The sequence below is a fragment of the Harpia harpyja genome, chromosome 14 (assembly GCF_026419915.1).
Source record: "Harpia harpyja isolate bHarHar1 chromosome 14, bHarHar1 primary haplotype, whole genome shotgun sequence".
Classification (NCBI taxonomy): domain Eukaryota; kingdom Metazoa; phylum Chordata; class Aves; order Accipitriformes; family Accipitridae; genus Harpia; species Harpia harpyja.
Genome location: NC_068953.1, coordinates 20,954,712 through 20,982,053, shown reverse-complemented (window position 1 = coordinate 20,982,053; position 27,342 = coordinate 20,954,712). Strand labels below are relative to the sequence as shown.

Here is a 27,342-nt window from a genome sequence, read left to right as displayed (position 1 = left end):
CTGGAAAAGAGCATTCCAGCTACAGGTTTGCGTTTTTAATAGCATATGAAAGCTGTTGTCAGTTTTTTGCTGTAGTATTTAGTTATCATCATCATCACCAGAATAATTAATTGTAATTCTACTGTACGTTTCATCCAAAAACCTCAGAGTGCTTTACAGGCCTTAATTATCCCAACCAACTCCTGCAACATGTAAATGATGCATAGGGATAATTTAACAACTACTAAAAGGAGCTAACTGTGAGGTAGCTCTATAGAGGTTGTAAATTAGTCATATAGGCTATCTGAACGAGTTAGTTGTAGCCTGGGAGAGCTGAAAGGCATACTACCCAACTGAAATAGCAATGTGGCATTAGCAGGCAGAGTATAACTATGATTTGGCCAAGTTATAGGATCAAGTAATCACACTATGGTGAGGTTCACACTGAGATCTGTAAGAGTACTCCTTCGGTGCCATGTGTGCTGGCATCTTTGCGTTCTCAGTTCGCTAGGGATGATGTGCATTGATGCAGCCTACAGAAGAATAATAAAAAAATAATTTTTACCTAGGCAGGCCAAACTTGTGACTTTTGGCCCCAAAATTCAAGGAATAGAGAGGAGTTTTGTTAATTTTTTTTTTTTTTTAAATTTCATTTTTAAGAAAATGAAACCATTCCTCATAAATTGCATTTACAAGGCTGTTCTCAGTCACATCCCAAAGACATCTCCAACAGCTCGGGGAATGCCACTGCACGGCTGGAATATGGGTCACTTTAACTCAGACTGGAAATGCCAGTACTGAACTATTATCTGGTGAAATGTGACAAGATCACACAACAAGGCAGTAAGGCTGAATGCATATATAGATGCAAATATTTCTATTATACCAATACAGGAGACAGAGGAGATGTTTCCTGCATTACTAAGCTCTTGGTGTACTCCTCACCTCCAAATAGAAGGAACTTAAAACTTGTATTTCTAATGCTTGATGGAAACCTTAATTAGGAAACAGAGATCATCTTAGTCTTGAAGGGAATGCTGCTATTTTGAAATTTTACTGAAGCTACAGTTTATGGAATATTCATGGTTTAAAAGCACATTTGCAATAACAATGTTATTTTTCCTCCTTTTCCCAGGATTTATTAAAAGGTAATTGGCCATCACTACTTCCCGTCAGCTGCTCACCTCAAAACGGTTGCCGTCTCTGACATCAGTCAGCTATTGCCATGGGAAAGATTAAGTTGTCTTAATTGTACATGTTGTCAGTTAAAAACATCAGAGAAAAAACCCAAACAACGACAAACCCACAACCAAAAGCTATGACCAGAGAATATCTAGACATGCTAGTAACAAAGACTAGAATAAATACAGAAGCAATGGCAACTATTGCTCGTCTTAAGATCAGGAAGCTCAGTTTCCAAACAACAGTGCTGAAGGTGAGGTTTCGGGATGCATCTCAGCTCAGCTCAGCTCCAGCAACTTGCTCCTGCTTATTTCAGGGGAAAGACACAGGCTTTCACCAGCTGAGGATGTGGCCCCGGCATCTCACTCAGATGCTATGTGAGTGCCTCTGTCCCCTGGGCTTTGAAGAGATGTGGAGTGGTAACCTGTACACATGTGTGGGTGTCCTAGCAAAAGGTTTGTCAACAGGATTCAAGGTCAATACATATAAAAAAATGAGGCCTGGCTAATTTACTTTCATTTGTGCACTTGGAGTTAAGCAGCAAAGAAGGGGTTAACCATAAAGTATTTCACCTTGAACCTTGCACTCTCTTTATCTAGCACACCATAATAAAAGATCAAGAGTTCCTGCTTATTATCTTATTTTTCCTCCTTGTTCCACTAGGCTAGGGCCCAGACTAGTTATGGATTAACACTGTGATCAATAGTAAGCTTGCTGTCTCACTCTCGGCAGGGGAAAATGAACTCAAAATGCAGTCAAACTCTTATTGATCAAGGATATAGGTCTCACTTTCATTACCTCTGTCTCCTGATAACCCACATATAATGTGATGAGTTGCTAATCTCTCTGATTTTCAATGGACCCTTCACCCCTCCTGTCTGTGCAGTAGAGCTTTTATTTTTGCCTCTTCTGTGTAATGCTTGTAGCATTAACTCTCACTCTGTTACCATCAGACTTGGTCAATCAGGACTCATAAAAGGACTTTTAAATAGAATTGGGCCAACTGTGTTAAGATTATATTTGGGTATCTCCAAGCGAGGGAGTTACCCTTCAATAATAAACAGATAGGATAGGTAAAGGAGAATACTGCTTCACCTACAGCCCTGACAGAGATCAGGTAGTTTGGACTACTCAAACCCACCTCAGAAGATGTTTATGTAGATGCTTGCATTAAAAACATATGCTGTGCCATAGTGCATTCATAGCTTCTAATTTCATTCTTCTGTCCATTGTGGATAAAGACCTATTTCATGTCTATCTATCTCACCTGTAATTTTGGATACTTGCAAAGAAATACTTATTAGTTTCTCAGAATCAACTTTGTTGGGTATACACAGGTGAGTGCATTTTATATGCAAAGATAACATTTTCTCGTATCCCCCAAAACAAATAGCTCAGCAGAAAAGCAGTTTATTGACAGTGGTACTGATAGCCAGAGAAATGCTGAATATTTGGTCATCTTCTGCAAATTTTTAGCAAGCTCAGAAACCACCTTCTGTTTGCAATTTTCAAATGAAGCAATTTCCTTCTGGAATACAATAATTTGCTGACTGAAAAAAGGTTTGTATTGATTTCCTCATTGAATAGTTAATGCTAAATTATAAAAATGTTTCCTTTTGATGAAATCTAATTTTTCTTTATTTATTTTCCATTGGTATTAACAGTTGTAATGATAAAACTGAATCGAAATTAAATTCTAGTGACAAGCTTGAAAGAAAAAGTAACAAAAAAAGTTCCTAAAATAATGAAATCTGAAGAGCTTTTTGTCTGATTTGAAGAAAAACAAGTTTTGAAATACTGGAATTCCCTGCAAGATAAGATTTTCAGTGTCAGCTAACCCCACTATCTTAAAAACAGATAATTTGCTGGTGAGCTAAGTCACTGGATTAAAGTAATCAGAACTGTGTTAGAATGTGTTAATCAATGTCCCCAAGCAGTGCTTTTTCCAGTTTGTCTCAAACAAATAGTCTATGTACTTCTATCAGGTAATTGAACCAGGTCCCCTCGCGTACAGTGTCACAGGAATTCAAACGACAGTTCTTGTAGATCCAGTCCTTGTAGATCCTACAAAGTGAGTCATTATTAGCATAATTATTTGTGTGATCTTCAATCAAGGATGTCATCACATTTTCTTAAACATAACATAGATTAAAAATAAGACGTTATTGATTGGTTCTGAAAGAGAAAGGTCTCAAGTTTCATGTGTAGTGTTTGCCTTCAGTGGTAGTTTTCTTTATACATTAGATAACACTCATAACCTTGTAGCCATTGTGAATGCTGAGCTGTCTTTTGAAGCTTACATCAATCATATAATTAAGACATCTTAGTACTACTTTTGCAATCTAGCCAGATTGCGATCTGTGCTCCCTGGGCCTGTTTCTGAAACTTCAATTCATGTTCTTTCTTTTTTGTATGTGTGCATGTGTCACGTAATTACCGCTCTTCTTTCTCTATGCTTCTTCCAGGTAGTCTTTGCGGTTGGTCCAAATTTCTTTGCATTAGCCTTCCTGTTAGCTCTAAGTCTTTCCATTTTATTACAAAGAAAAATTAATTGGGTTCTAATAATGAGGTAGGCATGCAGGGCACTTACCAATGAAATACAATTGTTTGTGCATAATAGAATCTCTATGGTGGCATCTGCTTGAACAGCTAAATCAAAGACCAACCAAAATCACTGGTTAGAGATAATTATCTTTGCTGTAAAACATGCTCAGATCTATATGGTAAGATAAAAGCTCACCCACGGTATCACTAACCAATACCTTTTTTTTGGAGGGGGAGGCACTAATGCATTAGTTAAAAAAGCAAAAACATAGATGTCATCTCAGATCAAAATATTCACATGCTCGAACATTAGCAGCTGATCTTTCATTTTATCATCTTAATAAAAAGGGGTCTGAGCTTCAAAGGGATTGTTGACACTTCATACTACCCTTACTGCTATGTCTCTTTTTTGTTTCTTCTCGGACATGTCATTCGATACCCAACATTCTCCCCTAAATGTGACATATCATCAGTTTGTGTATTAGAGTTGAAGTTTCTTAAAAATTGCTCATTTAAAGACGTGGACCTCCCCATATGATTTTCTTCACTATTTCAGTTCTGCATTGAATAGGCACAAATAGACAATCAAAAAAGCAGATGTGAGAAGGAAAAGATATTTTATAATGGAAAATATTTTTATAGAAATGATGAAGGCCTCCATCATAAGGAAGAAAAGTGAGCTGAATTTTTGATGTATAAATCTGAAATACAGTCCTGCATCTGTCAAATGGATATGTCAGAAAAAGTGACAGTGGTATTTTTTCACTTTATGACCCAATCTGATTCTTATCAGAGTCAGATCTGGCCCATAAAGATCATGGACATCAGCTACTCGATTGACCTAATAAGGCAGGTTTAGTCTTACAGTCTCAAATGTGTTTTATCATTGAAGAGCTAAAGCACACTTAAAATTTTGCATATAAAGTAATGTAAGCCCAGGGTATAATTTGATAAGACATGGTAATGCTGGCAGGATCCCCAATATGCGGACAATTTATCTCTAGCAGATACATTCACAATGCATAGGTTTGGTGGAATAGCTGCAGTGCTGAAACAAAACCATTTTAACCTTTAAATACAGAGAAGGCTTGAGTTTGGTACCATATTTGTGCTACTTTTTCACTCACTTCTACGCCCAAGTTTTACATTTAGTTATTATTCCCTCTTTCTCCAGAGAGACAAACAGGGACAGGCCATCACCATGTGAATTAATGAACTGCTGGCAATAATTACAATTATAGTTGACAGTCACACTGCAGTGCTCTACCTACCAGTCGTGACACTACCAACAATACCTGAGAGGAAGAATTAAATTCTCCAGAAAGGAAAGAATGGGTTAAAAAGGCATATGGAAATTTACACTAGGGATAATTTAAAGCAACTGCTAAGATTTAAAAAAAAAAAAAAGTATAATCACAAAATGTCCACCAATTAAGCCTCGAGAAAATATCCTTTTTTTGTTTTTTTTACTTTCGTGTTTTGAGATACAGAGTTCACCCTAGAGCGCTGAATTTCTATTCATGAGCATAGTACATACATAATTAATGCAATCTGCTGTCTGTTATGACTAGAGATGACAGAAATTTATGTGACAGCTACCAAATATGTATATATTTGGTTGTTGTGTATATGGCTGTTAATAGGTTTGGCTGTATCTGGCATTGATAATATGCCACCAATGTGGTGAAGTTAAACCTATCCCACGTCTTTCAGGCCTGGTGTGTGGTAGAGCTATCCAATTTGAATAGCTCCTTTATGTCCTTTTTCAAACCAAACGTTTTTATTTTTGTCAATAAACTGTGTCATTTATTATAGTTAAGAAAACTCATGTTGTTTGAGGTCTTTATCAGAGTTCCTACAAATCAGGTTAATTGGTGATCAACAGAGCTTTTCTGCCTTTAATGAGGCCTGGTAGCCCAAGGCAAGGCCCAGCTCTTGATAAGGGACTTTCCCTTTCCTTATTCAGGACTCTTTGATCACTTTTTTTTACTGGGAGAACAACCGCCGGGAATGTCATTGTTTTTTAATTGCCTGATTACCAAATGTTGGAGATAAAAGATAGATGTTCTCAATTAATAACATTTACATAGATTAGCATCACTAACAAGCCTCATTAGTAGCTGCTGACTTTTGTTTAGGCTGCGTCCCATGTCAGTTGTGCTCTGATAGCGCACTGGTAAGTATTTTCTCCATATTAAAATATATTTCTTTCTAATCTATTTCCATTAATCAAGCTATATATATGACATTTTAAAGCACAAACAGGCTTGCATTGAAGTTAACTCTTACTTCTCAGAGCATTCAGTGCAAAGTTGGGTATATTAGGAGGCTTTGCATCAAAAAAGCCTTGCCTTCAGGAGCATTTGTAAGTCCTGAGGTACATTAACGTATTTAGCATAATAAAAAAGCCACTGCAGCCAGTTGCTTGGAGTTCCTCTGCAACTTAAGTTGCTGGTTTAGTTATTAATTTTGAACCACCAGATCATTTGTTTTTGCTGTGCCTCAGTCTACTCATCTATGAACTGTATATAGTGACACATGTTTTCCTTTAAAGTGCTTTGAATGCAAGGGCAGAAAATATACTGGTTGCACTCACAATATCCTTAATAAATATCTGTACTGAGAAAATAAATTTCTTTTACACTATTCTGTTGGTGCAAATGTTATCCTTGAAATCTGACCTTCTGCTAAGGCCGTTCCTCAGCAAAGTACCTCGTCCTAATGATTAAATCATAGGAGATGTCAAGAGCCTTCAGGTTTGCACTCCAGAGAGAGGAAAGGGGAGTTAGAGTTTTCTTGGTCCTTACCCCGAGATTGACTTTTCCATTGGCCAATGCACTTGCAAGTGTTGTTGGGGTAGCAGAAGAAACCTCCCTCTCCCATTCAAGCAAACCCTCACCAAGTTGGCTGTACTTTAAACACACTTGATTTTTGGCAATAAAAATCTATTTGAGAGCTTGTGCTTTTCTGCTTCAAGAACAAAACAAAACATATATCAAGCAAAAGAAAGAAAACAGCACAAAAGCACTGTTAAAAAAAAAGGCTTAACATGTATAGCTTGCCACAAGGGAAGGGAAAATGGTATTCTGACTGAACTGTCAATGAAATCAAGCTAAAAGCTGAAAGATATATAGAATGCCAAATACTTTAGGAGATAGAGATACACTTCTGCATGTCTTTGTACGTGTGTGTACAATTGGAGATACAAACATGTATGGACTTGTGCAGATTAAAAAATGCTTCTATCTATTATTTTGATCAATGGTCCTCTTTTTTATATTTTCAACACCTACTGCACCAATACACACAAAACCAATATTTTTTACTCCATCTGCTTGAAAATCTCTAGTGTCATGGCCTTTGCTTCAATGTCGAAGCTGATTTCAGGGTTGCATAAAAAAAGTAAGCTCTATAGTTCAGTCAAGCATCAACAGTAAAGTGCTAAAGCAGAAGCTTTTGTGCTATCAGTGGATGGATTAAATAAATAAATCAATCAATAGTGGATGTAAACTTTTTTTTAATCTCTCTTTTCTGTAGAAAAACTAAGGTATAGATTCTTCCACCCTTAGTCTTTAAGGCAGAAATAGCTTTGTTGACTTACACTAGAATCTGTGGTGTAAGACGTTTCCCCCTTGTCAGCAAGGGATATCAGAATGTAAAATCAAACAGAACTCAGAAGAGATAACATTTTTATTTGTCACATTTTTCAGCCTTTTGGTCATGTATGTTTCATCTTTATGTTTTTTAAAAAGAGAGAAAATAACCCCTGATCTTCATTTTATTGATGCATGCATTTCATAGGGCAACACAAAGCATGGAGCAGAAAGCAAAGGCAAGAAAGATACAGGAACTGGATATTCCATTTGTGGTTTTGCAGCATAAGATGACAGAACTGTGATTGCAGGTATGTGCACGTATTTATTTTTTAATTATCTGTTTTAGAGGAGAAAAGGTAGTACTAAAATTCTTAGTGTGCACAGTACCAAGACTGCTAAGCACCATCATGCATGATGTCAGAGCCCTAACATGACAGATGTGTTCAGAGAGTGAAATTCATCTTTGTTTATAGGGCCAATGCGGAGCCTGTGAACCACTTAAACACCGTTATGAGGGAGGGACACGGACCACAAACCCACCGCACTTGGGCCCTTGAACAACCTATAGATGGCCATTGCTTCAGACTCTGGCTGGGTTCAAGCCATTTTCCCAAGGGAAATGCTTCTGTGCTGTTATCTGTCTCCTGGACTATCTACTCCACAAATACAAGTTGTTATTATTTATATTTTAGTTCTTTCCTGCTTTTCCTTTTTCAGCTTTCACCCTTTGTTTGTGACCAACACAAAAGAAAAATAAGTAGAGAGAAAGATGAGTCTAAATAAGCAAGCCGGGTCCTTTTCTACACTTACTTTCCGAGTCCAGGTAATTCCAGCACTCTGGTCCTCCAAATTCTTTGATTCATGTTCAGCCAACCAGAATATTTTCCCTCTTGACAAGGTATAATTTCAATGGAGCTGTGTTTTGTCTCTGTATGATGCATTTCATATTTTTCATGATTTCGCATCCCTCATACAACACTCCATCAATTAAAATGATAGCTACTTATGTGGGACAATAAGTGACTATGAGGGAAGGGATTTGTGGAGGCAATTCACAACCTCTAATTCAGCTCCAGGGATGTGTTCGAGTACAGCTACCTTGCAACCACTGTGCCAGGTAATTTGCTGGAACACTCCACTGAGGCATCAGCCTGTTGATTGCCTGATGTGTAAGAGGCCTCAGACTGGGTCATATTCAACAATTAGTTTTAGTAAAAAAATCAGGAATATTTCTTTCAACATTTCTTTCAAAATATATTACATGCTTTCATATTGCAAGGGTTAAAACATGCAGGAAGAGGGAAGCTGAAATAGAATATTAAAGAAATTAAATCACTGTTTTGGTTGAAACAAAACACTGCAGATTAACCTAAGATCATTTTGTTTGTTGCATTGCAATAAACCTTAAGTACTGACGCAAATACTATTTAGATCTTTATGTTCGCAGAATAAAAAACCTCAAACAACTATTTATCACCTAGATCTAATCTTGACCACATTTTCTTCTTAGCTAGTAGAATATTCTAAAAAGAAACAGATGGTTTTAACCATCTTTCCAGTACCAAAATATAAAACTGGTTTAATTAGTGTGTAAGCAGTCATGGCCATGCACTACATGTGCAGCTCCCTGCAGCATATCTTCCCTCCTCCATCAGCGAAGCACTGCTGAAATTCTCCCATTCCCATTACTCCTATAAACCTTTAGGCCAGAGCTTTGATTGATATAAATCAAAGCAGCTCCACTGAGTTGGATGGAGTTGTGCCAATTTGTGGAATTGAGGTTCCGTGTTCATGTCTTAATTTTTATTTATTTTTTTCCCCCTGCCAAATGTATGAAGAAAATAGGGGAATATGGAGGAAATTCCAAATGCTGTTGTAGCATTCATTCATGGTTTGTCCCTTTCAATAAATGCAAATACACCAGATTTTTTTTTTTTCTGAACACTGTTCTTGTTTACATATACACTTTTAAATAAAACAGGAGATTTGCTAACGAAATGATGCAATTAGAAGAATATTCTTACAGAATCTACCCAAAGGAGAACAGTAAAGAAGATAAATTCAAACAAAATAGCTTTCCCACTGCATAGAAAGCAATTTTTGTAATTGTATTTTTTTGGTATTTTATACCATTCTGATTCCTAGGGAAATTATGATTTTTGACAAAAACAACCCATTCCTATTTAAACTGCATACCAATTCAGGGCAGCTTAGTGGATAATGCAGCCAGAGTTCACCTACAGGACCTCTGTTTGAACCAACTTCAGGTTATAACCTAATTGGCTTCTTCGTCTCAGCTCAGTGTCTCCAGGTCAGGCTATGGATCACTGCCAAGGCATTAGGGAAACTTGCAGCAGAGTTGCACGGCCTAAAGATAGACAACTTCAGTTACAAGCTCTGCCTGTCCTGACCCTTATCCTTCACTTGCACGAATATCCTCTGCCTTAAAAGAAGAAAGAAGAAAGAAAATCCATGCTCTCTCCAGATCAAAGCCATTATTTGCCTTTGTCTTGCAAGGCATCTGGACAAGGAAAAGGAATAAAAAGATGGTTTTGTTTGTTTGTTTGCTTTTAATTTGAATAAGGATCAGAACTCCAGGAAAAAGTCATAGAAGCTAAATTAAATCGGTGGAAAAATAATGTTTATGATGTAGTGGCTTTGAAGCAATTGGACCCATGTGATCAAAGATTTATGATTTCTAGAAAAGAAATAAAAGGATAGGTCTAAGAAGTGGGACAGATCCAGAGCCATCCCATTAGCACAGCTGGAGGAGATTATTCTTATTATTCAATTAAAACAAACAAACAAAAAAGATGTTAATTCTTCAGCTTAAATTTCACTATGGTTGGACTAGATCCATGATGGAACTGGTTTCAGTGGAGCATGAAATCCCTGCCTTAACACCAGAGAGTTGAAATAAGGAGACACTAAAAAGCTGTCAGTAGAGAGGGACCTACACTAGACAATGTCTTTTTGAAGAAAACAATTTTTTAATTAAAAGTTCCCTGAAGAATCTCTCTTGCTTTATTCATTGTTTCTCCTAACTGAATAGATATCCGATGAGATCTTTTCATGTTTCTTCACGAAAGAGCTCTCTTTTAATAATCTTCCATTGTTTTTGACTGCTGTAAATTAAATAAGTATATTCATTTCTTCAGCAAATCTACTGATAGATAATTTAAGCCTGATTATATTTTGAATTTATTAGAGCCATTTGATTTTTTTTTCCCCTCAAAATGTCTGGCAACAACTATTTTTAATAAAAAATACGTAGTTATCAGTGAATAGGTTGGCAGTCACAAAACAATTTATTTTCTATAGGATTGTAAAATATAACTACGAAACAATCACTTGAACTTGAAATTTTAAAATTCTCTTCTCAAAGAGTGATTTTTAAGACGATTTTGGAGTTTTATACTTGGGTGGGAAAAAAGTGCAAAAGAATGCTAGTAACTTATCTTTCCTTCTTTTTTACATTTTTTTCAAATTTCCTTTTGCTGCTTAAAAATTCTTTAAGTATCTTCTGGCTTTTGGAAAGTGGCCAGAGGAAAGAGGAGGCTGTCATTTAGTCAGAACCTAATTTTTCCTAACTGGAGGAAGACATTAAAGTTTACAGAGTGGGCAAATAGAGAGGAATAAGAAAGTAATTAAGTGCAGCCACCTCTGTCCCTACAAATAAACAAACATAAATAAAAAACAAAACAAAAAGCCAAACCACAAGTCACGTTGTTTCAAATACTTTAAAAAGCAAGCAAATGCCAAAAAGGGGAGAAGACATTTTTTTTTTTGTAATTTTACAGTAATAAAATGCTGGACTGAATTGTGGTGCCAAGTATTTTGGAAAAAAAATTAAAATTAAAATATGAACAGTGTTCCCATTTCACACTTTTCATAAATACTTTTTTCCTCCCCTCCAGCATTCTTTCCTTGTACCTCTTTTTCTTTGTACTGCTTCTAATGACAGTGATGTTTAGTTTTACAGGGTGGGATGTACCACAATTTAATCAGTTTATACTGGGACACCGAGCAGGACTCCAGTGTTTCATGCCCGGGGTAGTCCCTGTCTCAGCACTTTCCAGGAGAGCATCAGGATGGGTGAGAGGCAGGAGATGGAGCTACTGGTAGTAGGTCCAGTTGTTACCCTCATCCCCCAAATTGGCACAGCTGGAAATGAAAGCCAATGATAATTTTTGGCAGCCTCAGCATCACGTGGAAGACATATTTGCTAGATCTCAGCACTGTTCTCTGCACCAGCTGAGAGGTGAGTTAGGCCCTATAAATTCCCTGTTTGTTCTGGAAACTGAAAATGGAGAAAATTCTTGGATTGGTGATTGTGAGTGAGGAATGACTGCCATGACTCTGTTTCATAAGAATCCTCATGGAAGCCACCAACAGCAGAATTCGGTCAAAACTCGACTAACAGGTAGCGGGTGCCTCCCACAGTCCTTGATCCCATTACCTGCCAGGTTTGGCAGAAAAGGAGAACTTGCCATCTCAGCCCTGCGCCCTCGATACAGGGGCACCGAGACACCATTCCCAGGTGCACATGCCACAGACTGAGATTCATCTGCCATTGATTCCCCTGGAATCAGACTGAAATTATCTTTTGTTACATTTTGAATATGCTGTTTATTAAAGTCAGTCATGCCTCTGGGCTGGGAATTTCCTGAGTTCTTGTCAGGAATATTTTTTTTTGAGTCATTTTGCATCATTTGCAATTTCTGATGCATTCAAATACTACATTAGGTCCCCAGAGCAAAACCTTCCTGTCAATAGACCTCATCTGACAGCAATCTTGGGAGGGAGCTTTAAAACTCAAGCACTAGTTTTGAATGCTGGAAAAAGCTGCCCAAGAGATAAGAAAAGAGGAGATAACTGGTAGTTCTCTTAAAAGTGTTTCATGTAACCCTGAGAATCTCTTGAATATCTTATAAAAGAAAAAAAAGAAAACCATGGCAGGAATCAATTCAAATTAAATACCATAGAAAATATTTTCTAGATAAATCAAAATGCCTCTTATATAAATTCGAGCTGCACACCTCAAATGAATTTTTCCATTGCGTGTTTTTCACTATATGGGTGGGTATAAATGCTCCATAGATACTCCTGTCATCTTTCCCTATCACATTGCAAATATGTTTATGCTTGAGACTTACTGCCTTTTACTACAGTGAAAATAAATAGTGAATGTTCTTTTCTACTTACCATGTTATGTGTTTTAGAAACTTCCAGAAATAAGTCAGAACAGCAATATTTATATAGTTAGGCCTGGCATATTTGTGTATATTAGGTAAACATGGTTATTTGGAACCAAGCTGTGCCTGTATGGTTTCTTCATGCTGTTTTGTTGTCTAGAGGCACAACGAGGCCAATTTTTTAGAAGAAAAATGTGCCATATAATTGCCACTTTGTGATGCATTCAGCTAAAATTATGGAAAAAAAGAATCTCAGTTCCCCCTTTGATGCATTATGCTGTTGTTGCACTCTAGCTTTTACGAGCTTTCCAATGCAACTGTCCTGCTCAGTAAGAGAAAATACCTGAATTACCTACACAAGTGCACACACATACACATACACGCATACTGATAAGGTTTGTCTAACCCCTGACTTGAGCCATAGAGAAAAAATTGCCATAGAGAAAAGGATATGTTTGTTTGAAGGGGAAGAAAAGCAACACTGTTAAGAAAGGTGCGAGCTGACATGGTAAATAAAAGCAACACAAGTGAAGGCACAATTGGAGCAGGAAATAGTTGGGAGATGTGATTCAGCACTTAGGCTGGGAGATTATGTTTAACAGGAAGAATGGAAAATGTAAGGCAGCTCCTCCTGCTGTATATTCATTTGAATATGTCAAATGGAGAAATGAGGGACCTAGCTCATTTGAGACCAATGCCACAAAGGGAAATACCGTATAGTTCCAAGTTTTCATATATTGCCATTAGAACTGTGTGAAAATTAGACAGTATTATTGGTGCAGTAAATCACTCAATAGATCCACACAATGTTTTGTGGCACCAGGATGATATTTTAAAAGGATGCAATTATGTTTTCTGTCGGGATGTTCATCAGGACAAAGATGGCCCTTTGGAAAACACCTAGCATGAGGTTTTTTGACGTTGTCACAACAGAAATGCAGTAACAAGTACCTCTTTCCACGGCCTGTAGACAGTTTATTTATGCAAGAAAGAAATAGGAGTAATGCTAGGATATTTATGTTTAACATGAAAGAAAAGCCTGGTTCAAGCCAGCACACAGGAAAAATTGCTGAAAATCTGTTCATCACGGAGTGGTTATCTCTGTAATGCTGCCAAAAGCAGTAAAACATCCTGTTACCTGTGAAGTGATTGCCATCTGAGTGAAGGGATGGAGTTACCTTGCTCACACCAGTACTTCTGTAAAAACAGTTTGTGCATTTTTGGTGGCTTTGCCTTCTCACTTTTTTTAGCTTCTTCACCATTCTCCCTTGCAGATCAGATACTGGGAAATGCAATCAGTGTACCTATGGTCTTCCAAAAAATGGCATTGGAGTTCCAGTACATGCATTTTGTTCCTGCAGGATGTTCAGAGTTGGAAGATAACCCATACCTGTGGACTGAAGATTAAAGAACTGTGTGTAAACCTGGAATTTAAATTTCATTCAGTTTTTGACATTTTGCTTCTTCCTGCTTTGGGGTGAAAATGCAGAATTTCAAATATTTTGAAAAAACAGATGCCTTGAAAAAATTTACCTTTGAAGGCATCAATATAACCATTTTACAACAAATCCTGGAACAAAACTTTCTCTATTCATAGAATCATAGAATCATAGAATCATTTCGGTTGGAAAAGACCTTCAAGATCATCAAGTCCAACCATTAACCATGCCCCCTAAACCATGCCCTGGAGTACCCTGTCCACTCGCTTTTTGAATACCTCCAGGGATGGTGACTCAACCACTTCCCTGGGCAAGTGAAAAAAAGCATCATTTAGATGTTTTGTGTTTGAAAACAGAATGTTCTTTTAATTCAATGTATTTGAAAATTCCTTGTTGAAAAAGTAACATTTTTTTCATCATTTTTGAAAAATTTCATACAGATATATTGATAGAGCATCAACTCATTACACCATTTAAACCCCAAATATTAACACTTAATCAGCACAGTGAAGTCAGAGTGAAACAGGAATATCTGACGGATGATGCATAAATAAGAATAAAAAGAAGTAAGACTCCATTTTATGACCAGTCACCAGCACTGTAGTCAGAGCTGGTAAAACTTACAAGCTGTTTGAGCTGAAATAAGATGATGTTCTTCACATGACTTTTTTTCTGAAATTTTGCAGTAAGCTATACTAATATAATTTCATACGAAAATGAAATTCCCCTGAGTCCAGAATCCAGCTCAAAGCACATACTCCTCTGTTGTCACAAGATGTCCAACTTACAAATCATGTAGACATGAAAGACCATCAGGATAGTTTCAACAGCTAGAAATTTCTCTTGATGGCTGGACTCTGACCACAAAGAAATATATCAATATACCCTTCTAATGAAAGAATCAATCTTTAATAAACAGAGACTTTTTTCCTTCTCCAATTACTTGCAATTCTCCAAATGTGAGAAATGAGAACACCTTCTACTCCTTGCCATTGGACAGAAGTGATAGGCATGTTTTAATTTTGTAGGGAGGACGGCTTGAGCTGTCTGCCAGTAGTTTCACAACCCACTTTAGATCAGCCACATCAAGGAAACCTTATGTTCAAATTATTTTTCATATTTCAAGAGACAAGGTTTGTGATACCTCTTGTTCACAGGTGGTCAGTTCAAGGACTCATTAAAAGTTATACAAGTTTCCTATTGATAAATATGTGAAAATTATAGTCAAACTGTCTTAAGAAGTCAGAACCATTAAAGAACATGTGCAGCATTAAAGGGAAATAACAAATTATTATTCAATGAGATGACTAGCCTTGCTATTGTTGCTTTATTTTCAAGTAACACTGAAACAGGCTCCCTGGTGTTTGTAGTTTTTGGCTATCTTTTTTTTCCTCCTCATTATTAATTCTTTTTTTCTCCATGCTAATCAGCCAAAGTGCTGTGTGTTTGGAAGACTGATTTTTATACTTCATTCCCTTTGGATTTAAGGGTTACTTGTAGGCCTAGCCAAAGACTTAGGCAGTAGGTAAAGTCAAAGGCACACCTCATGACCACCGCAACACACACTCACATGCAGAGTTTATGTGACTGCTACAGCTCCAGATTAAAGTTCATTGAGGATTTTCATAAATCCAGTGGGTAATGTGCCAAATAAGATTAGAGAAGACTTCACATTATTGCACAATCCAATGAAAATATCATCTGCTAGGCTCCTTCTGGTGGCGACTGGAAGTAGGTAGCTAATATTAGCAGGTGTTTGTCTCAGAGGCAAAAAGAAGGAACACCTGCTTACACCCGTGCAGAAAGTGGGAGAAGTAGAAGTAACTTCACCTGTGGCAATGTCTTCTGTAAAAATGCAATTTTTAAGTGCTGAAATTCTGATCATTGCCCTGTTGTGTCATATTCTTTTCTCTACCTTTGATTACATTATGTTTAATCTCACCCTGTTTTATATTTCCAAATGTATTTTTATTCAAAATTCTGTTTAAATTTATCTAGCTGTACTTTCATATGCTACCTAATTCCTGACATTATATTTTCACATGCAGAATCGCATTAATAAATGGAGCAGGTGGATTTTTACATCTGATCTGTGCCTGTTTTCTTTCTACACATATTTTTCTTTCAAACCTTGACCTGCAAGAAAACAAGAAGGAAGAGTGAGTTTTGATACCTACATTCTGGCACTTACACAATAATCATTCAATATGTTTGTATTTGAGAATAAAGCAAAATGGATTTTTTTTGTGTTCCATGAGGCAATAGTAGAGGAAGTCTTAAAGAGGGAGGTGCATTTGCATTCTGTATTTGTCTCCTTCATAAATACGGTTAACTAATTGCCTCTCCTTTCATCAGTTCTCAATCCTTTGTCTCTGAACACAAGCAGAATCAGATTCTGATACCATCACTGAACTTGATGAGCACCTGACTCCATTAGTCATCCTCTTGAACTCAATGGTCCAGATTCTCAAATGGTATAAATCAGCATAGCCCTTTCCCATAATCAAAAAAGCTAACCTAAGGAGATGATTTGTGGAATAAAGTCCTACATGGGGAGACTAAAGATATCTGAATCATAATGTTCTAAAATTTTATGAAACATCCTTATCCCTAAAGCCTTAAAAAAGTAAAGTGGGAATAAATACTTTTGGAACAATTAGCTGTGTTATTCTTAGATAACACGGTTTGATGAAACATGATCTGTATTCTGCTCAGGAGTAGAAATGAATATATATATAATATGCAGAAGTTTATGCAATTACTTTAAAGCATTTAAGCCACTTAAAGATTGTCCAGTTTTTTGAATGTGGTCATGATTCACAATTGTTGGATAATGGATGTAATCCTTGGTGTTACTTGGTAATAACCCTAAATGTTACTTGGGATCCATAAATTGTGAATATTGCATGCTAACACTCCTGTAACTGAGATGTATGACAGATGCAAATAAATGGTACTGTTACAGCAGCCTGTCTAGATGGACCTTACCTTTATAAAATGCCATGTTTGCATAATAACATTTTGCTTCATTGCAGAACAAACCTGACTTCACGCTGCCCACTGGCTGAGAGCTTGTAACAGTCCCAGAAATACAGCTGCAGTAATGTTTACAAAAAGTTGAATGGAGCAAGCTGAATACAAGATCCTGTCTAGAAGTGACCAAAAGCAAAATGTTGGAGTCACAATAAAGGAACAGTGCCCAAGTCTTAATCCTCTGGTGTCAACATCGAGGAATGATGAATTTCCACAGTTGGTGTGCAAAAGTGATGTCTTCAACCATGGCCTTGGCAATCAGTCAGACCTCAGAGTAAATTAATGCAGTTTACAGCTGTTCTAAATTTTCCCAAAACTAAAAACATAAAAAAAAAGCATGTATCCCATTTCTGGTGTGATTCTCATTTGCTTGTTCTCCTCCTGGCTTACTGCCATTTGCCTTCCAGTGACTCTGTTATAACAAGGAGGCATGGAAAACATCTCTCATCTCTACTTCTCCCAGATCTTTAATAGCACCATGGCTGGGGAACACGTCCAGAAAGTGAGAGATTGGATTTTAGTCTCTACAGGCTGAGAAAGAAACAGACTTCAGATCTCCCTCACAAAGCATCCAGAATATGGCTGCTGTCACTGGGGCCATGCCTAGCAGTCTTCAGCTCATATGTAGGGTATGGAGCTTTTAGGCAAGCAGCAAAGACATGGTAGTGCTCACTCAAGTTACAGTCACGTGTCCCTGCGGTGTCCCCAAGTGTTTATAACTTACATAGTATACTATGCAATTCAACTTTGTTGAGTTCTCTGGAAACATAGTTAATCCAGTACTGAGTGTTTGTAAAAGACCAACCTGATGCACAGTGAGGAAGCGCTATAAAAATAGATTTCTGCTCTTAACAGCTACTTCCAAAAGTACCACCCTATCAGTGAAAGTGGGAAAGGTCTGCTAAGGTAATACATCCCACACCGGCCAGAGATGTAGGTTCATGAGGGATAGGATGAACTTTATAAAACACTTTTAATCTTTGGCCTTTAAGCAGCATAGCCAACAACAGGTTCACATCAGGATAGTGGCATTAGCCAAGACAAGTTTACAAATCCCTGAGTGTGCTTCCATCATCCTGAGCTTGAGATATCTGTCAGTCCATAGCAGATGTTGCTGTTGCTGTGCATGTGTCATGTTACTGAAACCCCTAGATAATGATTACGACCGATTATACAAGATGCCATGTTCCTTAATCATATCACTTACATTTCTGCTGAACGGCAGTGACAAGGTTTTGAAAAGAGAAGATCACAGCTGTCCAATAAAAAAAAAATCAGATAAACCAGATAGTGTTTGCAGACAGAAGATTATGCTAACCTGAAAAGTAGCTTCAGTGCTGTTGATTTTTGCACTCTTCCTAACTGACCTGAGCCCTCATTCATCCTTTCTCTTTGGCATCACATCTGAAATGGAGGTGATTGATGCATGAGCAAGTATAGGTCTGGTTTTTTTTTTTTTACATGTCTTATTTACAATTTTCTGTTCTCTAAGTGAGCATTTGAGTGCTTGGCTTCCCCCCGCCCCCTGCCCCAAGATTACCAGTCTCAGAATACAAGGAACTGAATACCAGTTCTGATGCAGACAGCTGGAGTGAGAAAATCCCCTCCTTGCCCTAGTGGTAACCCCAGCTCTAAGCTGAAGACATTCCTCTCCTTCATATGCTGGCTCATTTTGGAGTCTCTCTTGTGCAGAGACTGCCAACTGTCCTGAATTAAATGCAATGCATTTCGATATGAGTTACTGCCTACTAATGACTGAGCAAAACCAGTGTATTCATTTAAGTAAAGAGTTCAAGCGGGGTTCCAGGAACGAAGATCTGAGTGCCCTACTAACAAAGCTATCTAGTTCAGTGCACAATCTGAACTATGCAAAAGAAAAAACCTTATACTTTTAAGCAGTTATAATGCAGTACTACACCACTCAGTTTTCGGTGGAAAAGTCAGATGTAATTACTGTTTGACACAAAGGGATTTTTTTTTTCCTAGCTCTGCTGACATTCTATTTTAAATAATTAAAAGTATAATTTAAAACTTAAATTGATCATTTCAATAGACCTGATCCTGTCCTCAGAGGGAGCCACATGTGTCATTGTTAAACTGTTGATCAGCCCAGTGTCACTGCTTCTCCTTCATCAGAACATGTACCATCAGATCTATAATTCTTTTTTGCTTATGATGGCAGAGCTCCAACATGGGTGTAGTTTGACCCAGGTTAAGCAGATTTAGCTAAATGCATAAATTGTTCACATTCTGTCATGTGAAAAATATAGACCTTGAGCCAATGTTGGGAATACAACTGATAGCCCACCCAATGAAGAAAGTAAGGTATGTATGCAAATTTTCATAGGTTCATGTGTCTGGACACTACTCTCTTTGACTCCTAACTGTCCAAAGGAGCTACATGGGTTAAAATGATGTCTTTGGTTTTAATGAAAGTTCAGATGATTGTGCGTTCTGGCACTAACATTCATAGAAAGCAAATTTGAAGGCTGTACAACTCACTGCAAGCATGCTTTCAATTTCCTTTCAGTTTTTCTGGCCCATTTCCACCCATAAAATCACATGAAGAATAAGCCCATAAGCCAACTAATAAGTCAAATGGTTTTCATGGTGTAAACCACAGACCTAACAGGATGCCAATGATCCCTGGAGGCAAAGTCCGTTCACCTGGATTTCTTGTGCCATTACATGGAGTCTTGTTTCCAGTGCATTCCTGTCCATTGGCAGCTTTGGTGGAGTTGTGCTATCAGAGATGTCTTCCAATACCTGTACTATCCTTTCAGACTGATTTTCATCAGTGTACAAGGGAGTGATATTTATCCACATGGCAGAACTTTAAGAAAACAGAACTGAGCCCTGAAAGTATCATTAATTTGTGCCTTAAATTATCATTTTAAACTATTAGTTGTTAAACTAACAGTTCAATGAGTTTCAGTCTCCAGGATTTTCTGTTCTATGCAAGTTATTAAAGAAACTTCTTCAGGAAATGTCCAAGTCATAATGTAAACATCTAATTTAAATAATAAACCTAAGTTTAACCTGTGATAAGCATTAAAACAATCCCTGTCATAATCAGTGTTCCACGTGATGGAGATTTGCTCCTTTTCTCTTTAGAGAAACCCTCAACTCTGGATCCTGGACTTCACTAAAAATCAGGAATATGTATGTAAATTAAGATATATAGCCCTATAATTGCTGCTAAGGTAAGTTATGCCCTCCTGAATAAAGTAAGATGGTTGCCTAGGTTTTGCCTAAACCCCCTAAGATGACATCTATGGCCCATATGTGACCACATGTGGTATAAATAAAATGGAAGTATAAAAGAGAAAGAGATAAACATATAATTAAAAACAGCATAACAAACACTTGTGCTCATTCATTTTAATGACTGTATGCTCCAGTTTATAGAGCAGTTGCAGATCCATGCCATAATAGCTGTGTTGACCACATGCCATAAAATACATCAGTGTAGGCTGGGTCCAAATTATTCAATACTTGTAATAAATCCATCCCATTAACTGGATAAATATGCACAAGCAACAACTCTGGTGATAATGCTGGAAAGTGGCATGTTGTTACTTAGCAGCAATGCTAGCTAGCAGGACCTAATAAGTAGTAATACTACTGGCTTTTATTAAGAAACAAACAAACAAACAAAAGATTAGTTTAGCTTTTAAGATCTCATAACTATGTCTTTCTTTCTGTTATTTGTAATTTGAACTGAAAAAGAGATTGTGGCCTTGAAAGCTTCAATTCTGATTACTTTTTTGTAAGCCTAATAAAAGGCATCAGTCATACCATTTATTTGTGAAAATGAAATCTTCATATATTGAAGGTCAATTTCAGTTGAACTAATACAATCAGTAAAAGTCAAGGTTCCTTTACCATTAAAATTGTCCATGCTCTGAGTCTTTTGATATTCTATGCTTAACCTTGAATCATGCCTTGTATGTTGTATGAAGGGAGGATAGTGAATTCACGTTACAGTATAATGACTGAGTCATCTTGGCCTTGATTTTCTGCTGGGTAAAGCAGATATCCAACAAATATAAGAGTTCTCTAAAATTATTTGAAATTAATACACTCTTGAAGTACTTCCTCTCACCTCGGAATAAGCAGCAGGTCACCTAATGTCTACAAACAGCTTTTAGTTACAGTTTTATGAAATATTTATTATCATTCCTGAATATATTTCTTAAAGTTGAAAGATGGTTACATATAACTAGAGCAAGTATTGATATTGAGAAACACTTTGAGGTTTGCACAGAAGAAATCACACAATAATTAAATATTTACTGCAGTCTGCGATCAAAATGCTCCCACCACTGCAGGCTGGCTGGCTCTTCCAGGCATACAGCCCTGCGTTACCATGCCGAAAGCTGTCACGCTGGGCCAGCCATGCGGAGGATTTGTGTAAGCAGCTTGCTACTCACAGTTTGAGTACGAGAAGCGGCACTTAGACTGCCCTGCTTCTGCCATCTCAGCTGAGAGGAGGGTAAACCGAGGGTATGTGGGCTGCTCTGCAAGGGCTAGTGGGGCAAATCTTGTCAGAGGATACGCTGGCAAGGAGCTTACATATTATGCCTTTGGAAGGTGCATTCCATTTGGGAAAAGGGAGCAGAATAGCACTAGGCAGAAAATTGTATGATTTTGTAAAAATGGAAGATATTTGGCTGAAATCTGGGTGCCATGGTTGCAAGCTAGAGTTCCCTTTGGATAGAGCATGCCTAAACTTGAGCTTAATTTTATTCAATGTGTGAACTGATTAAATGCACACATGTCTTCAAGCACATACTTTATGACCTCTGGAGTACTGTGAAAAAGAATGAGGTTGTCCCACTATTTGTGATACTTACAGTGTAGAAAAGTCATGCACAACCCTCTGTCCCATCTAGCTCATGATGCCTTGAGGGAAACATGGAGAAGAAAAGATGGTGAGAAGCTGCTCTGTGAAAGATGATGTTGCATGGAGCAAGTGGCTAAGGGATACTTCATCTAGCTGTGACCTGAAGACAATCCACAAGCTAAAACATGCTGGGTTCAATTATAAAAGAGTGTCAGACCTGTGCTTCTTTCAGTAAACTAACCATCGTACCAACATAGTTACTTACGGAAAAACACATTTCTGAGAAATGTTGTCTGATGTTTTTAATATTCAGATGAATCAGTAACAAAATAATTTCTCTAGCTAGCTGACGTGCTACTTGAAAGATAGTCAACACATTTTACATTCATAAAGTACTCTGCTAAGTAGATAGCCGAGGACACATATGCAGAGACAGGACTTTCTAGACCCAGTTCTGGCAATAAAGATGGCAGAGCAGCTTTATTATCGTTCTGCAGCTCCAGAAGATGTAAATCTGAGTCCTCTCCTTGATTTGTTCCAAAAGCTTTCCCTCTCTCTGCCTCTTCCCTTTTCAGTACAACTATAAAATAGGAACTTGATCATTTGCACTGAGGAATAAAAAGGCACATCAGTGTGATACTGCCAACCCCAGACCAGGGCAGGGTCAAGCTGGATGGAGGCTGTGCGTGAAGGACATCAACCTAAAAGCACTGGCACAGCAGAGCGCTCCACAAGTATGAGTACCGCCTCATTTTTAAAAGAGGTTTAATTAAAGAATACATTCAAATCAGTTGGCTCAGAGATGCGTTAAAAGCATCACATGCAAAACCGCCAAAAGTAAGAAGCAGTGCAGGTTTACAGCAGTGTCACACTGCTTACTCCAGTGGAATGAGTTCTGATTTTGATCTGTGTAAATGAAATTAGACTGAGGCCTGCATCTTATCTCTCTGGAACTGGATTTCTGGAGATGACTTAAAAATATCTAGTTTGTGTTTTTAAAGCAGTCCTGCACCAAGATAGAGTTTGAGGGATTTACTTGCTGAAAGACCTAGAGAAAGGATGTACAATGGGAAGTGAAAACTAGATATAAAAATAATGAAGGATGTACAGGCTGGAAGGGTCTTTCTATTCATGACCATTCTGTTCCAGCAAAAGTAATTTTTAACCTGTGGATTCCTTAAATTCTTTTTTTCAAAAGCCGTTCCTGTTCCTCCTGAGAAAATTATTAACTAGAAGCAAAGGATGTGTTCATTTTAGTATTGATTATCCAGTTCTGAATTTTAACTGTCTTTTCAAAGTGTCGAGTTTAGTGGCAGGCTGGAAGAATTCTTAATTGCCCCACGCTGGCAAACAAAAGTTTCTGATGCAGGACTGAGACTTGGTCCTGGCTGCATAAAACAAACTCTTTAAAACCTTGTTGTAAAATTGTTCAGACTGATTTTTTTTTTTTCCCAGAATATCTGCACTAAAGAAGAGGCAGTGTCAGGCAGTCTATAAATAGAACAGTACTGTATGAACTTTTGAACTGTGAAATCTGGGGGATGTAATCTTCCTGCTAAACAGAGGCTTACAGCAGATATTAAATGCTCTGACAGGAGCTTCGCCCGTATTTGAACTGTCTATTAGAGGAAGGGAAATTGTGAATTGTTGTTAGCACTGTGCGCCGGTGTGGTAGCGTTAAGGTTGTTTCAGAATCGCTTGTCCTAGTTGAGTAAGTTGGTTTGGCTATTTTTCTCTGTGTGTGTTTTTGCATAAGCATTCTGCGGCCAAACGGCTTACCAGCATTAGATGTCTAAAAAAAAGGCTTTGGATCTAAACCAATTAATTTAGCAGACATTTAGCTGTTATGACACACTCCTTAAGCAACGGATTTGTTGGAAGAATCAGCCTATATTACTGTTTGCATCACCTTTAGTGGGGCAATGCTGATTTTCATCAGCTGAGAGTCTGTCCCATAGGAAGTACCACCCGTAAAAATTCACAGCAATTTCCCTGGTGACATCGAGTTCCTGTCCATCACACTTTGAGCACACACAGGACAGTGCCCACTTTTACACAAGAAGTAGCTGAAAAGCAGCGTCACTTCCCAATATAACTGTTACGCTATAGATTAACATTCACGTCATGGCTAAGTCCTTGTAGCAGTTGTGCCGTATGGAAGCTGCTTTTCAGAGACATGGGTGTGTAGCCTGGGCAGTTTGTGGGGAGGGGGAATGGAGACTTCTCAGCCTGCACCAGGCTCCAGGCGCTTAGAAAATGGAGAGGCATGTGTAACACTTTTCTGGTGTTCTCCAAACACTTTTTCCGTGTGTGTTTGGAGCGTTTTAGCTGTCGACATTTTCAAGCAACCATCATGGCCACAAATTGGACTAGAAATGCATAAACCCCCTGACTCCAGGAGCTGGGATTCTAAGAAAAACTGCCAGCATTGTGTGGATATTCAGGAAAATCACATCAGCAGGTGGTTTTCCAGGGGCAGGAATGACCAGGGATGCTGTGACCGAACAGGGGAGGAGTGCCCACAGTGGGGCAGAGGTGCCTCCAAATGGGGCCAACCACCAAGTGGGAGCACCCCCTTCCTGCTCCCACAGCTGCCATTTGGGTGGGTGTGGGGACTTTTAGCCATGGCCCCACCCTGCCCCACCATAAAAGAGTGGGAATGAAGGTCATAGGGTTTGGCTGCTGGAGGGGTGGGTTGTTGTGGTGCTCCCTCATGAGTGCAAGCAGCTGTGGGCCTTCACCAGGGCCTCATTAGGGCTGGGCTGCTTTTTCCTCCCATCAGTCTCCAACAGGAGGATCTACAAGCATTTCAGAGAAGGAGACCTTCCTGCAAGGCCTGGTCTGATCCATGGAGAGATGCTGATCTGAAGGCAGCAGACATGCGAGTAACCCAAAAGCTACCAAGACCTTTGGTCCCTCTTGGTTGTGTGAGGGGCTGAGTGTGCCAGGGCTATTGCTGGGGGCTCTGGGGAGGGTAGACTGGAGGTGCTGAGGGCCTTCCCAAAGCCAGCAGCAGCTCTGGGTGCTCCCTTCCTTGAGATACCCACTTTTGGTTGTGGAAATTGCTCTTAGTGTGTGGTGGGGAGGGTTTAAACCCTAATGGCTGACACCCAGCTGGCAGGAGGTGGGTTTGTTGGTGGTCCTGGAGGCCCCTGGTGCGGTAGAGGCAACACACCTCTGTGGTTTCAAGCCGGCTGTGTCTTAATGGTGATTTCTTTGCTCTCTTGCACAAGTGTTTGGGTTGTGTTTTCTATTGGACCCTTTGAGCCTGGTGCTGTGGGTCATGGTGGTGTTTGCAGTGGCCCTGTGTTATGGAGGTGTGTGGCTTGCCCTGGCAGTGAGTGAGTGCATCTGCCAACCACACAGGTTGTGGGTTATAAAGTTTATGAGCATCTTGGGAGAGGGGTCTGTTGGTGCAGCTTCTTAAGTTGTTCCTTTGCCTTTTGTAAACAGAAGCTTCTTGATAAAGGCCAGAGTGAGTAAGGATCTTCACCTCACTGTGTAGGTGGGCCAGGCAGGCACTTCTGTCTGGTACAATGGTGTCCTTTGCGTGCTGAGTTTGCTTGGTGGGCTACAAGTGGAAAACAAGCCAGATGTGACACCAGCATGCCTAAATTTAAGCTGTGGAAATTAGTATGGGCTCCACAGACCTCTGATATACGGCCCTGAGAACCGAATACTGTTCTCCCCAGTGAATTTGCCATGTAAATTGCTAGAGACAAGGGTTTCATTTACTTTACTTCTGTAGATAGACTAATGTATTGATTTTTTTTTGCCATCTTTCTTTTTAAACCTGAAGGAAAAATTCAAATGAAACCTAATTACGTCTCTCTGTTTCTGAACAGTTTTGGAAATTGCAGAGCAATCAATATTAAGTACACTTTACACCAATTTAGAGAACTATTCTGTCCAGACATGTGCTTTATAGAGCTCTGATTTTTGCGTAATTTAGGCTGAAAAGTAGGGTAATGTGGATTTTCCAATTAGCTTATGATAAGTCAGTGTTCTTCCACCTGAATATTTTTAATAGCTTGGTTTTTAAAAGCATGGGTGTATATGTCCAAAGGAGGCAAATAAAAAGGAAGATAATCTTTTCAGAAGGATGAAAGACAAGTGGATTAATGCAGAGTTTGAGATTTTGTGAGAAATTCAGATACACAGGCTAGTGTTGCAGGGAGAGCTTCTACTTGTGAAACTGTCACTTGTTAATTAAGTTAATGTCTACAGTGCTCTGAAAATGTAAAGCACTATGTAAGTGCTAAGTATTATTATTAATGATGCCAATTTTGACAGGTTTACTGGAATAGGCTTTGCAGTACAATATAAGCTAATGTTCTAATGCTTTACTCATCTACAATGAAACTGTTAAAAATAAGAAAGTGGGAATAGAAGGCCAGCAAAGGCCAACAGACTAGATGGAGTCCCTCATTTGGTGTTTTCTGCAAGCACTGCCTGGGAACAAGGTTAAATCAAAGATAACGTGGAGCTGTCTCACCATCTTCTAGAACTCTTCAGGGAAAACCTCAGGTGTACGATAGGCTGCACCAGCTTATTGTGACTTTCAGTTGTCCTGTTAGGAGATCCGTTGGCCCTCAATACCTGTAACACAAAGCGTTGTAGCCATATGGCCGGTGTGTCCCACCTGTCGCCTATAGACTCATTCCTGTCACAGACTACAAAAGGGGAATGGGGTAAGATGTCAGCCCTATGTACCCCAAGAGTGCTTTCTTCTCTAAGGGAAATCCCTACTGGCCAATTAAATTGGTTTGTGGCCCTTGCCTTTCTTGCCCTAAAGGGGTTGCAAAAGGAAAGAGATGTTTCTGGTGTGGGCTGTATTGGTATTAGTGCCTGAATAGGTGCGGAGAGCTGGTCAGTAAAATATATAAAAGCACATATTCAAAAAGTGAATAAATTATCTTTCACAGTCCATTGGGTCCTAGTAGTTTGCATGTAATTTGGATATAGAAGCATAGCTGCATGCAGGTATCTGACCCAGTAAATGGAGTAGTTTCCTCAATGTCTTGGGCATGTTTCCTTTAATAACTGTAGGCAATGTTTTTTCTCTGAGCAAAACTATCAAATCTGACCTGTAAAGGGGACAGTCTAATCTTCAGATGTTTTTTCTTAGATGCTCTTCAAATTATTTTTTTCATTACCAGGCTTAATTTTCTCCTGTCTCTATGGCTTCTAACCGGTGTAAAGTATGGTGAAATACAGAACAAGGCCTATAGAATTCAAAATTCAGATGTCTTTATGCAGATGCCTCTTTTTATGTGTCCCCTTTCAAACTTAAAGTAATTTCCCAAACAGTCAAGTCCAGTAGATGTCGTACTGGCATGGTCAGAGCAAGGGTCTGTTTAGCTTAATTGCTGCAAGAGAAATTTATGGATTCTTTTGCAGTTTGGCTTGGCTCTGCTAATGTGTCGAGAGTGCATGTGCACACATCTCTAGTCAATGGTTCCAGCCATGTGAGACCAGCCACTCCACTGCTTAATTAAATTCATTTACTGGCTGGCAGACATGCCACA

The 27,342-nt window shown here is 38.6% G+C and overlaps 1 long non-coding RNA gene across 1 annotated transcript in view; it reads right to left on the bottom strand.

The window, feature by feature from the left end:
* Window positions 1-2,833: 2,833 nt before the first annotated feature.
* The window catches only part of LOC128151177 (uncharacterized), a 76,677-nt gene continuing 52,168 nt past the window's right edge, over window positions 2,834-27,342 (bottom strand). The window contains exons 6-7 of the long non-coding RNA XR_008238290.1: window positions 13,635-13,893; window positions 2,834-3,225 (exon numbers count right to left, since the gene is read on the bottom strand). This is a non-coding gene — a long non-coding RNA (uncharacterized LOC128151177). The remainder of the gene's footprint in view (window positions 3,226-13,634; window positions 13,894-27,342) is intronic.